The sequence below is a fragment of the Physeter macrocephalus genome, chromosome 16, assembly GCF_002837175.3.
Source record: "Physeter macrocephalus isolate SW-GA chromosome 16, ASM283717v5, whole genome shotgun sequence".
Lineage (NCBI taxonomy): Eukaryota > Metazoa > Chordata > Mammalia > Artiodactyla > Physeteridae > Physeter > Physeter macrocephalus.
This window is the reverse complement of record NC_041229.1, coordinates 63511153-63522840: the sequence shown is the minus strand read 5'-3', so window position 1 is coordinate 63522840 and position 11688 is coordinate 63511153. Positions and strand designations below refer to the sequence as shown.

At 46.5% G+C, this 11688-nt stretch overlaps 1 protein-coding gene across 1 annotated transcript in view; it reads left to right on the top strand.

Annotated features, from left to right (window-relative positions):
• The window catches only part of DENND2B (DENN domain containing 2B), a 162633-nt gene that overhangs the window by 42040 nt on the left and 108905 nt on the right, over nucleotides 1-11688 (top strand). Inside the window, 1 exon segment of the mRNA XM_024118672.3 lies at nucleotides 8565-8653. The gene's annotated coding sequence lies outside the window, so the exon portion shown is untranslated.

Sequence of the window (11688 nt, the reverse complement as noted above, 5' to 3'; positions counted from 1 at the left end):
ATTTGCATATATTGAAGAATCTTTGCATCCCTGGGATAAACCTCACTTGATCATGGTGTATGATCCTTTTAATGTGCTGTTGGATTCTGTTTGCTAGTATTTTGTTGAGGATTTTTGCATCTATGTTCATCAGTGATATTGGCCTGTAGTTTTCTTTCTTTGTGACGTCTTTGTCTGGTTTTGGTATCAGGGTGATGGTGGCCTCATAGAATGAGTTTGGGAGTGTTCCTCCCTCTGCTATCTTTTGGAAGAGTTTGAGAAGGATAGGTGTTAGCTCTTCTCTAAATGTTTGATAGAATTCGCCTGTGAAGCCATCTGGTCCTGGGCTTTTGTTTGTTGGAAGATTTTTAATCACAGTTTCAATTTCAGTGCTTGTGATTGGTCTGTTCATATTTTCTATTTCTTCCTGGTTCAGTCTCGGCAGCTTGTGCATTTCTAAGAATTTGTCCATTTCTTCCAGGTTGTCCATTTTTTTGGCATACAGTTGCTTGTAGTAATCTCTAATAATCTTTCTCAGGGTTTGAAGGGTGGCCACTCTTGCTTCTCAAACTTGAGTCATTCTTACCCATGTTTATGATATGTACCATATATACTTTTATTTATTTATTTTAAAATTAGCTTTTGCAAGACTTTTTATTTTTAAATAATTTTAGACTTGGAGAAAGTCTGCAAAGACAGTACAAAGTCCCCTAATCTAACATAACTATGGTATACTTATCAACTAAGAAATTAACGTTGGTATAATGTGAACTATAGCCTTAATTGCATTTCATTAGTTTTTCCCATTAAGGTCCTTTTTCTGTTCCAGGGTGGAATCCAGGATCCCACATTACATTTAGGTGTTGTGTCTTAGTCTCCTCCAGTCTATGGCAGTTCTTCTGTCTGTCCTTGCCTTTTATGACCTTGAGACTTTTGAGGAGTACTGGGAAGGTATTTTATACAATGTCCCTCAAGTTGGTTTGTTTGATGTTTTCTCATAATTAGATTAAGGTTATGGATTTTTGGGAAGAACACCACAGAAGTGCAGTGCCCTTCTTATTGCTTCATGTCAGGGGTACATGATGTCAGTGTATCTTATTACTAGTAATGTTAACTTTGATCACTTGGTGAAGGTAATGTCTGCCAGGTTTCTCCACTGACAAGTTCCCTGTTTCTGCCTTTGTAATTAATACATATTCTGAGAGAGATACTTTGAGGTTGTGTAAGTATCCCATTTCTCTTTAAATGTTTCCCCACTAATTTTAACAAAACAAAACTAAAAGCAAACAAAAAACATATATACCTTCTTTAGCATTGGTCTACTCAATGACTTCAGTGAAAATGGAGTTAATAGCTGGTTATCATTTTTAAAAAAATACACATTAAGATAAATACAAGAGCATTAAAAAATTTTTAAATGTTCTTATACCACTTGTAATCATCTTGTATATATGTACCACACCTTGAAAACCTTGGACCACCCTGAGGTGCTAAGCACCACATGGTTTAGGTTCTGTGGTGATATTGTTGATCCCTTATTTGTTAGATCGATTAGTTGGTTGGTTTCTTTAGTTCATATGTTAAAAATTTATTAGTTGTACTTGATACAGAACCGTAAACTAGTCTTCAGAGTTAAGACATAGGCTAGTAGGAGAAATGAGCTGGATAAGCCTTGGTGCACTAAAATACGAAAATATGAACTAAATATCACTAAAATATGAACATGGCAGATGCAGGAGTAGTAGACTGTTCCAGGGAGTACAGGGGGTGGAGGTAGAGAATCCAGTCCAACCTGGGAAAATAAGGGGAGACAGTATGGAGGAGGTGATATGGCTGGACCCACATTTCCCACAGCTTTGCCCAGATCTTATTCTAAGGGGTACTCCTTTCTGAGGCTCAAGGTATTTTCTTGGTTATATCATGGAAAAGCTGTTTGAGTGCACATTCCTCTTATTCCTCCATCTCCTTTTCCTTCACTTTGCACCCTGCCTCCCTCATCCTGAAGCTTTAGTCATGACGGGTAAGATCTTGGTTGAGCTTGGAGTTCCGCGCCAAGTAAACACAAGAAGCCCATTCTGGAAGGGTAAATGGAGCTTCTAGAGGGGGTCTGGGATACTGCCTCCTTGGTCCAGTTGTTCCTGGCCCCAAGACTGTGTTTATGTGGCCCAGTTTAAAATGCTTGGACTTAACAAGGGGCAGTGGTCAGGGGCCTGTGGATTTGAGAGAGTCCAGAAATTAGCCCATATATACACTCTGTGACAGATACTCCGAGGGACTGGATCAAGGCACTGAGTACCTTGTGTCCTGGGGATCTGAACTTTGAGCCTCATATTGAGTGTTGTGAGCTGAGTGGAGGTGGACTGGGGCTAGAAGGCTGGCGCACAGAAGGAGAGTGTGCTCAGCCCAGCATGAAGATGTCCAGTAGCTGCTTCACCACAAGGCAGTGGGAACTAGGATAATTATAGGCTGAGCCCACACTTTCTGAGTTCAGAGCCTCAGGGTCAGAGGGGAGTAGGTGGGAAAAGGGTCGGAGGCAGGTGGGATTAGATCAGGAATAAGGACCTGGAAGAATTTCCTACCATAAAATGCCAGGACTTGAGCAAAGAATCGGTATTTCTCTATTTTCCCAGGAAGGCTGTGAAGCAAAGTATGTGTAGCAGTGGCCAGCACACTGGAGGTCCTGCCAGCTGTGGCTCCCAGGCAGAGGAGGGCTGGAATTGCCATCTGGAGGAATGCGTTTGTTTTGTTGATGCAAAGGCCCTGGTAGAGCCCATGAAGAGACTGCTTGATTGGCAGTAAGCAGATTGTCTTCCAAGAGAACTTCGTTAGATATTGCCAGTGCTTCTGCTTTGTAAAGGCTGCTTTGTCTCAGACTGATGGCTAGGAGTGAGTCCCTGGCAGAGCTGCAGTCTTCTTCCAGGCACTTCCCAGGCCATTTCCTAATTTCCCCATTCTGTGTTTGGTGCCTTTCTTCTCTTAGGCCAGCTGTTCTTAGGCAGGGAGTCTGAATCTCCCATCTTTTCCTCTAGGAAAGGTTGCCTTATGTTGGTGATGGTCTTCTTCTATCTGATCCCCAGCAGATGACTCCAGAGCCCCATGGGGTTCTGCTGAAAGGATTAGATGGAGGCTCTGTAGCTCCTGAAACAAGAAGTCTTTCTGCTGCTTTGGACTCATTCAGAAAGCAAGGGGACTAGGGTGACTAGGATAGAACCACGGGTCTGGGTGACTGCCAAAGAACAATGCAGTAGAACACTGAAGCTAGAACGGACCACTGGAGAACAGCTAGTTCCAACAGCCCAATAGCCCTCTCATTATATGCAGGAAAAAGCGGAGGCCCTGTGGGGGACAGGGACTTGCTCAAGATCTCACCGCCCTGTAACCAGGACCTGGACTCCAGTCTGATGACTCTTTTCTCTACTCCTGAATTTTTAGTTTTTCCCTTCTTAACCACATTGCCACTCAGAGGTAGAAAAGGAAAATTGTAAAGTCCTAAAGAGCTCTTGCGTAAACCTGCCTCCTCACATGGCAACCAGAGCCCAGTGTAGGAAAATGGGCAGGACACGTGGGTAGAACTGGGTGTCTTCAGTGGACATGCTGCTGGACCCCAGTCTGGTGGGCATCTGAAGTTATACTGCACCTCCTAGGCATTCTAGGATCCAGCCAGTAATGTTGAGATAACACCTTTCTTTTCTTTCTTTGTTTTTTTTTTTTTTGCGGTACGCAGGCCTCTCACTGCTGTGGCCTCTCCTGTTGCGGAGCACAGGCTCCGGACGCGCAGGCTCAGCGGCCATGGCTCACGGGCCCAGCCGCTCCGCGGCATGTGGGATCCTTCTGGACCGGGGCACGAACCCGTGTCCGCTGCATCGTCAGGCGGACCCCCAACCACTGCGCCACCAGGGAAGCCCAGCTTTCTTTTCTTGAATTCCAGTGATCCTAAAGTAAGGAGTGACTTTAAAAGGTTTATTCTGCTCCTGTGTTTTCAGATTTGGCATTTCAGTTTTTAAAGGGGCGAGAAAAGACTATAATCTCTTCTAGTGATCAAATCTAGAACCTAATGATCATATACACACCATATATATTTTAAAAATATATATATTATAATTTTTTTTTTCTCTTGAATTTGAGTGGATAGACTATGTAAGTCTATCCACTCAAATTTCCTCATTTAATGGAGGGGACAGCTGTTTCTGTGGGTTTTTTTTTTTAAAGAGTCTTTTTAAGTGATTCATTTATTGAACACATTAATTGGTCGCCCACTCTGAATGAAATATGAAAGTAGATAGACTTCAAGGGGCTCACAACTGTGGGGGAGAGGGAGTGCAAGTAGCAGTGATAAAATGATATAAATACCATGATAAAGGCATCCTAAACTGCTGTGGGCTTGCAGAGTAGACAGACAGATCCTGCCAGGAGATCAAGAAATATTTCACAGAGGAGGTGATGACTGAGTTGGGTCTTGAAGGCGATTTGGTTTTGCTAGTTAGGGAAGGAGAGGCACTCAGAAAAAGGTAACAGTGTGAGCAGCTGGGGAGGGAGAGGAGAAATGCAGTTTTCAGAGCACCAGCTGGTGTGTGATGGTTGTGCCTGTAATGGAGTGGTGGTCGTGGGGGAGTGTGGCAGGAGAGGAAGCCAGAAGGGATTTCAGATTTTGGTGGCGATGTCTGTCACGGGAGGGGTTTGGGCTTAGGCACACTGCTGTTGCTATTATTTAGGCCTTCATTATTTTTCCCCCAGACAGTAGTTTTCAGTTTTTTTTTGTAATGGAAAAAACATTTTTTCAAACAATATTTACAGCCATCTCCAAATTATAAAACATAAGAGGACTTTTTAAAGTAAAAGTGTATTTTCTGTAAGCACAGTGACCTGCACAGTGGAGGTGAGAGAAAGCATTTTTGTCCTTGAATGGAGCTGACCCTGGAGAACCTTCTCATCTGTGGGCGTTGAGCCATTCCTGCATCCCGCTTGGTTTGGCAGTGACACTGGTGCTGGAGTGCCTGTGAGTGGGCACTCTGGGACTGGGAAAGGCTGTAAAACCCTGGAGCGCGTCCCCGGAAGAGTGACCTTACGAGGAAAGTTCTGGGAAACAAACCACAGGGAGACTTTACAGGAATTTTTGGTTGAGCCCACAGGCAAGGCACATGAGGAAAAGACATGTAATTATAGTTTGTAAGTCTATGAAAAGATACAATGAGTGACGTGAAATGGCTGTTTTAAGTTTCTTCTTCCTGCTGGACAGGAAGAAAGGGGGTTTTATGCATTCATTCAGCAGATTTTTATTGTGTGCCAGCCATGAGCTGGGCCCTATACTAAATGCAGAGAATATGGTGGTTAGCAAAACTTTCAAGGTTCCTGCTCCTAAGGAACTCAGGGGGGGAAGCAAGTAATCGCACAAATGAGCAATTGCAGGTTATGGTAAGTGCCATGGAGGATGAGTCCTCATTTAGACTGGAGGATCGTTGAAGACTTCTCTGAGGGGGTGAGAGGCAAGTTGAGGCCAGGTGAGTAAGATTCAGCTGGGTGAAGGCTAGGGTGTGGGGGAGTGTCCCAGGCAAAAGGGAGCAGCCTGGAGAAGATCTGACACTTTGGGGAACTAAAAGGAGGCCCGTGTAGCGGCACCCAGAGCGGGAGGGCAGGAAATGTGCTGAGAGGAGACGAGGCTGGAGAAGGATCATGCTGGGCCTCATAGGTCCTGGTAAGAATTTAGATTTTATCCTAAATGCAGTGGGAAGCCATTGAAGTGTGCTAAGCAGGAAATGACATGATTTGGTGTAAAAGGGTGATTCAGACAGCTCTGTGGAGAATGGAGGCGTGAGGGCAAGAGTGAAAGCTGGGGCGATTAGGAGGTTTGGGCAGTGGTTAAGGGGAAAGACTGGGGTGGAAGTGGAGGTGCAGAAAAACGGACAGATAGAAGATAAATCTTGGAAGTAGAATTATTTGGAGTTGGTAAGTGGATTGGCTGCGGGGAGTGGGAGGTAGGGATGTGCAAGGATATCTCCTGGGTTTCTGGCTCAAGTCTGCATGTGGGCCTCCCAGCAGATACTAGACCACATACGGCTGTAAAAGCCCTGTCCTTCCGGAAAGGTCAGGTGGGATTGATCTGAATCCAGCCTTGCAGAGGCAGCAGAAGGATTCAGCTGTCCTTTCGCTCTTCCCAGTTCAAGGAGCTTATACACAATAGCAGCACCCAAGCAGCGATTTCAGTTCCCCCACTAACGCAGCCCTTACTACGTCCCTACCTGGTCCCCCCAGCGGAGGGCCCTAAGGAACCGCTGTAACCCCGGTATGCCACTAGGGGGAGCATGGCCTGCATTCTGTGTCTGGTCTGGAGGGCTTTTTGAAGTTTGCATGACTTTAGAGACTGACTTGTATCAGCTTTAGTACTCAACCTTGTCCCTTCATGCTGCTTAGAAGAATGCCTGACATATGGTAGGTGCTCAGTAAACATTGGTTGGTATTAATATTATAACTGTGACTATTATCTTATTGTAGAAATGAATGGGCATCACCTCTGCTTTCTCATCATGGAGACTGGGCAAGTGGAATGCATTTTTGGGCATCATGGGCAGAGCAGAGGGCTGCCTGTTGGGAATGGGATGGGGGAGAAGTTTAGTGATTTGATAGTGTTGCCCTTGCCGTTTCATCTTGTCTTCCTTTGCAGATGGGGGTGGGGGACACTAGGGCCTATGAGGAAGTCCTGAGTTGGTACTTGGGTCAGGGTATTATTGGGTTGGATATTTCTAGTAGGTGGTTGAGTATGCCCTCTTTGAAGCTCTGATTGCTTCACTGAAGCAACAGTGCCCCCCACTTAGGCTTTGTGCCATTCTGTTATTTCCAGTTGTATTTTGTGACACCCCTCCTACCTTACCTCCTGACATATATTTACCTTTTAAACTCGACTGAATTAAAATCTTGTTTTAAGAAATTTGTGATATATTGGAGAGTAGTCAAAAACACAGAAATTCTGCAAGGGATCTCAGCATTAAAGATTCCATCAGGGGCTTCCCTGGTGGCGCAGTGGTTGAGAATCTGCCTGCTGATGCAGGGGACACGGGTTCGTGCCCCGGTCCGGGAAGATCCCACATGCCGCAGAGCGGCTGGGCCCGTGAGCCGTGGCTGCTGAGCCTGCGCGTCCGGAGCCTGTGCTCCGCAACGGGAGAGGCCACAACAGTGAGAGGCCACAGCAGTGAGAGGCCCGCTTACCGCAAAAAAAAAAAAAAAGATTCCATCAGGATCTCTCTAGCACTGTTTTGGGAAGCAACATTGGAAAATGTCTTCCCTGAGCCTCAGTGTCCTCTTCTTGGGGGCATACCAACTGCCCCAGGTTTTTGTTTGTTTGTGGTGAAGAGCAGCTGAGATGAAGTTCTTAGCTCAGTGCCTGATTTGAAGGAGAGTGCTTTCACACACATCTTACCATGCGCATCCCAGCCCCCTCACTTGCTCAGGGGATAGGTTTTATAGGTGGAAACTGGGAGCCTAGGGGATTTGCCCAAGGGCACGTGGCTGTTGTAGAGCCTGGCACTGCCTGATCTTCTGACCCCTGCTCTGTCTGGTGCTCTTGGAACTACTCTGCTTAATATACGGAAGAGAGTTGAAAGGCTTGGGTACTATTTCTAGATCTGTTATCTTCTGGTTTTGTGACCTGGGCCAAGTTATTTGACCTCTCTTTTAGATTTTTTTTAAAAATCTGTTAAATTAGTATGATAATACCAATCCTAACTCTGGGTCTCTTGGGTTGAACAGATGAGCCAAGATTTGTAAGAGTACTTTGGAGAAGTCTAAGGTAATTTATAGCTATAGGGCAGGACTTTTTTTCTCTAATCTGTGCACCTGTATGTTTCACATCTCATGGAGGCTATCGTAGAGCCTTCAGGCTAAAAGATGATAGTAGGGCCTTCTGACTCAGAAGGAGTCTCTATCTTCCCCAGGGAACCCAGCCTTGTATCTCATAACTGGCTGTCAAAAAAACTGTTAGTTTGTAAGATCAGATGGCAGTGTACTTTAGAGGAAAGTACCAGACTAGGGGGCAGCGGTCTGGTCTCTACTGTTAGTTCTTCGACCGCCAAACTGGCTTTGTAACTGTGGACTAAATATTTGATCCCTCTGAGCCTTAGTTTTCCCATCTGTAAAATGGTGATAATGATATCTATCCAGTATACTTCAAAAGGTTTTGGGGATCGAACAAAATAGTGCATGTAAAAGAATATTAGAAAGCAGGGGACTTCCCTGGTGGTCCAGTGGATAAGACTCCGTGCTCCCAATTTAGGGGGCCCGGGTTTGATCCCTGGTCAGGGAACTAGATCCCACGTGCCACAACTAAGACCCGGCACAGCCAAATAAATAAATATTTTAAAAAATATATTACAAAGCAGAAATATGCATGGGGGATTACACTTAAAGGGCCTGCTGTGTCCCAGGCACTGTGCTAGCTCTTTAACAGCACTGATATTATTTCTGGCCATGACGACAGCTCACAGAAAGCCTGGGCTTTAGGCTGTATTTGTATCACATTTGTTGCTTGGGCTGTGACTCTGACTTGCCCAGGACACTTACTGGACCTGACCTGGTGTCTTTCCTCTCCATTGCAGGAAGATGAGAGACTGCTTTGGTACTAGCACTAGTACCATGAGTCCCTGCACTGGTTAAAGCCATCGCCACGACCTGGGCAGGCAGCAAGGTAAGCAGAGAGGCCAGTCCAGGCGAGCTCCAGGGAGGTGAATGCATTTCCGCCTCAGCTGCTGCCGGGGAAAATCCCAAGCTCACAAACAAGTCAAGGCAGTGCATCTGGGTCCTCCTACCCTCACTCCAGGACCCAGAGGAAGGGCTTGCTTCCCCTCCAAGTGTTCCAGCTAGCTCCCTCCCCCCTTGACCGGGACTCTTCCAAGTTATAAAAAAATGAGACACTGGTGGGGAGCAGAACAAGTCCGCTCACTGTCTTCTCCCTTCTCTCCTCTGAGCTGTTGAAGCGAGTTCCCAGGAGCAGCCCAGAGCCCTTGTCTGACTGGAAGGGAGGTAGGAGGAGTGGAATGCGTGCAGAGACCGAGCTGATCAAAAGACAGTGCTGTTTCGTGAAAGCCTCCCAGAACTGAGGGAGAGAGAGGGAGACAGCGAGGGAGGGGTCGGGGGAGAGAAAGGGAGGGAGAAGAGAAAGGGAGGGAGGGAGGGAGAGATCGGGAGCGAGCGCTGGCGAGAACAGGGTCTCCATGACGACTGGCCTGGCCGGCCAGCAGTGCTCCGCTCATTTGGCTGGAAGGAGCGCCACGAAAGGTCAGAGGAAGGAGCCGTGGGAAGCTCGCAGCAGGTATCTGAGCCGGAGCGAGTGGATTTGGGGGCCCTGGGCTCCCTAACAGACTGTGGTGTGAGCCAAACTGCTGAGAATGGAGTGGGCAGGAAAGCACCGGGACTTTCAGGTAAGGTCAGCTCCGCGCTTGGATTGTTTTTCCTCCTTTCCTGGCCAGTCTTGGGCTGTTTTCTGGGAGGCAGGCAAGTGTCTGTACTCTGTGCTCGGGGTTTGGGGCTCAGGAATGATGTCATGCTCCAACAGTTGGATTCTATTAGCTTAAGGAGGAGGGAAACAGCCAATTTTCTTGACTTTGCAGATCTAGCTGATCTCACTGTTACTGAACCTGAGGTGTTTAGACTTCACTATAGGAATCATCATCTTACTTTTATTTAGCACAGATGCTCAGGATATTTTACAGGAAGAGTCTTTTATGTAGAAAAAATGAGTTATCATCACTACAGCATTGTGTTTGTAGTTCTTACATGGAAACTCCGGTGTCTTTTCAGTGGCTTGGTTTGTTCTAGTGAACACTGTCTGTTTTGTCTCTTGGTGCTGCTATGTCTGAACTAATGAGAAAAAAAAAAAAAAAAGCTAATTAACTCAGCTGGGAGCCTGTGGTGAGCTCCAAGGCTCTCTGGAGTAGTTATTAGGACAGAGGGACTGTCCTAGGCATATCTGAACCCGGGTCGGTCTCTCTCTCTGGCCCCCAGGTAGCTTGGTAAGAAGCAAGCTGTCCTCCTTCATTAATAAAGTCCATCACAGGCTTTCCTAAGAAAATACATGGGGTGGAGGCAGGTGGTGTCTGGGGGCTGGGGGACCTGCAAAGAGGTTTCTTATCCAGATATCTCAGAGTGAGCTGCTGCTAAGAGCTAGGTTACCTGAGGAGACATGAAGTGCTGTGGTTGTGCTGAATGGATTCCTTGGTTAACATTTTAACCAAATCTCAGGGCATGCAGTGTCCATGCCGCACGCCCCTTCTAAACTGTTTGTCCTATGTTTTGGTAAAACTTGTTCTGACCTAGAGGACTAGTGTGTGGTGAACTCATTGTGGCCTAGGAGAGGGGACTGTTCCAGAAAGGCACGTTCATAGGTGATGAGGTAGCTAAGGTTGTCAGTGGTCTTATCAGGAGGGTTAACGCAGTGGACAGACACTCCCTGCAGTGGAGACCCATCGGGATGTGCTTCCGCTTCAGCCATGTTATATCTTAAACTTACTGCTGGGCCTCAGGAAACTTGGTGGATGCCTTTGGTTTCTCTGTGGGATGAGGGAACAGCTGCCATCCTGGCTCTTTGGTTTTTCTTCTTGAACTTTCTGAACAGAATGTCTTTTGTACTCTGGCAAACAATGAGGGGGGCCTTCTGATTAACTTCGGGTCAGCTTGCCAATGAAAGCACTGGCCACGTCCCCAAGCGGGCTCCCTGAATGTGGACATGTGTGCATCACTGTTGTGGCCCGAGGCTCCATAAGGGTGAACTCCATGGCCCTGGACCTCAGACGGGCCGCTTCTAAAGTGATGCCTCCTTTCACTGCACTCCAGGACTCCTGCTTGGTTGACACCTCGGTTAACTGGGGGGATGTGGCATGGCACTGTTGGCTGGGACTCAGGTTGGGGGATGTGAGGAAGAGGCCTCTCTGAGTCGGTGGCCCTTCGGTGGACAACGCAAATCCAGGATCTCAGTTCTCCTCTACTCGTGTGGATGTGTTTGGGCAGCTCCTCCAATTTTATGGCCCCCCACACGTGTGAAGAGGGCTAGCAGATGATCTTTCTTTTGGTGTAGCAGAATGAATAATGGATTTGGGTTTAGGAGACTTGAACCGTGGCCAGGTTCTGCTACTTACCGTAAAGGTAGCCATGGGCAAGACGCTCAACCTCTACAACCTTCAGATTTATTGGCTGTGAGATGGAGATAAGGATAATAGCTCCTTCATAGGACTGTTGGGGGAAGCAAATGAAATAATTTCCATGAAAGTAGTTTTAAACAAGTCAAGTCCTATATAATGTAAGATGTTATGAATGGACACTTGAAGGATGGTCCCTCTCTCTTCTGGAAAGTCACTTTGCTCTCTTTTCTGGTTTTCCCATTTGTAAAGTCCCTTCTTCTCTTTTGCATTTATAAATAAAAATGGGAAAGTCCTCTTAAAACTTCTTCAAGATGGGAAAAGAAACAAATAGTGCTTTCTTTGGGTTGGGAAGTTTAGTGATGTTCATTGTAGACTTTGAGCCATAAATGATCCTTCAGAGATGAAGCTTTCCTTGGGTCACCTGACTCACATGTTTTAGTATAGAGGAGAGGGATTCCAAGAGACCCTTTGCTTTTCCCACAGCTGCCTGGCGCTTACGGAGTCATAGATTTTAGAAGCTGGAAGAGAGGCTACTGGTTGCCAGGGCTGGTTCCCTCATCCCGTTAGGTTCTGCTGGGGAAACTGT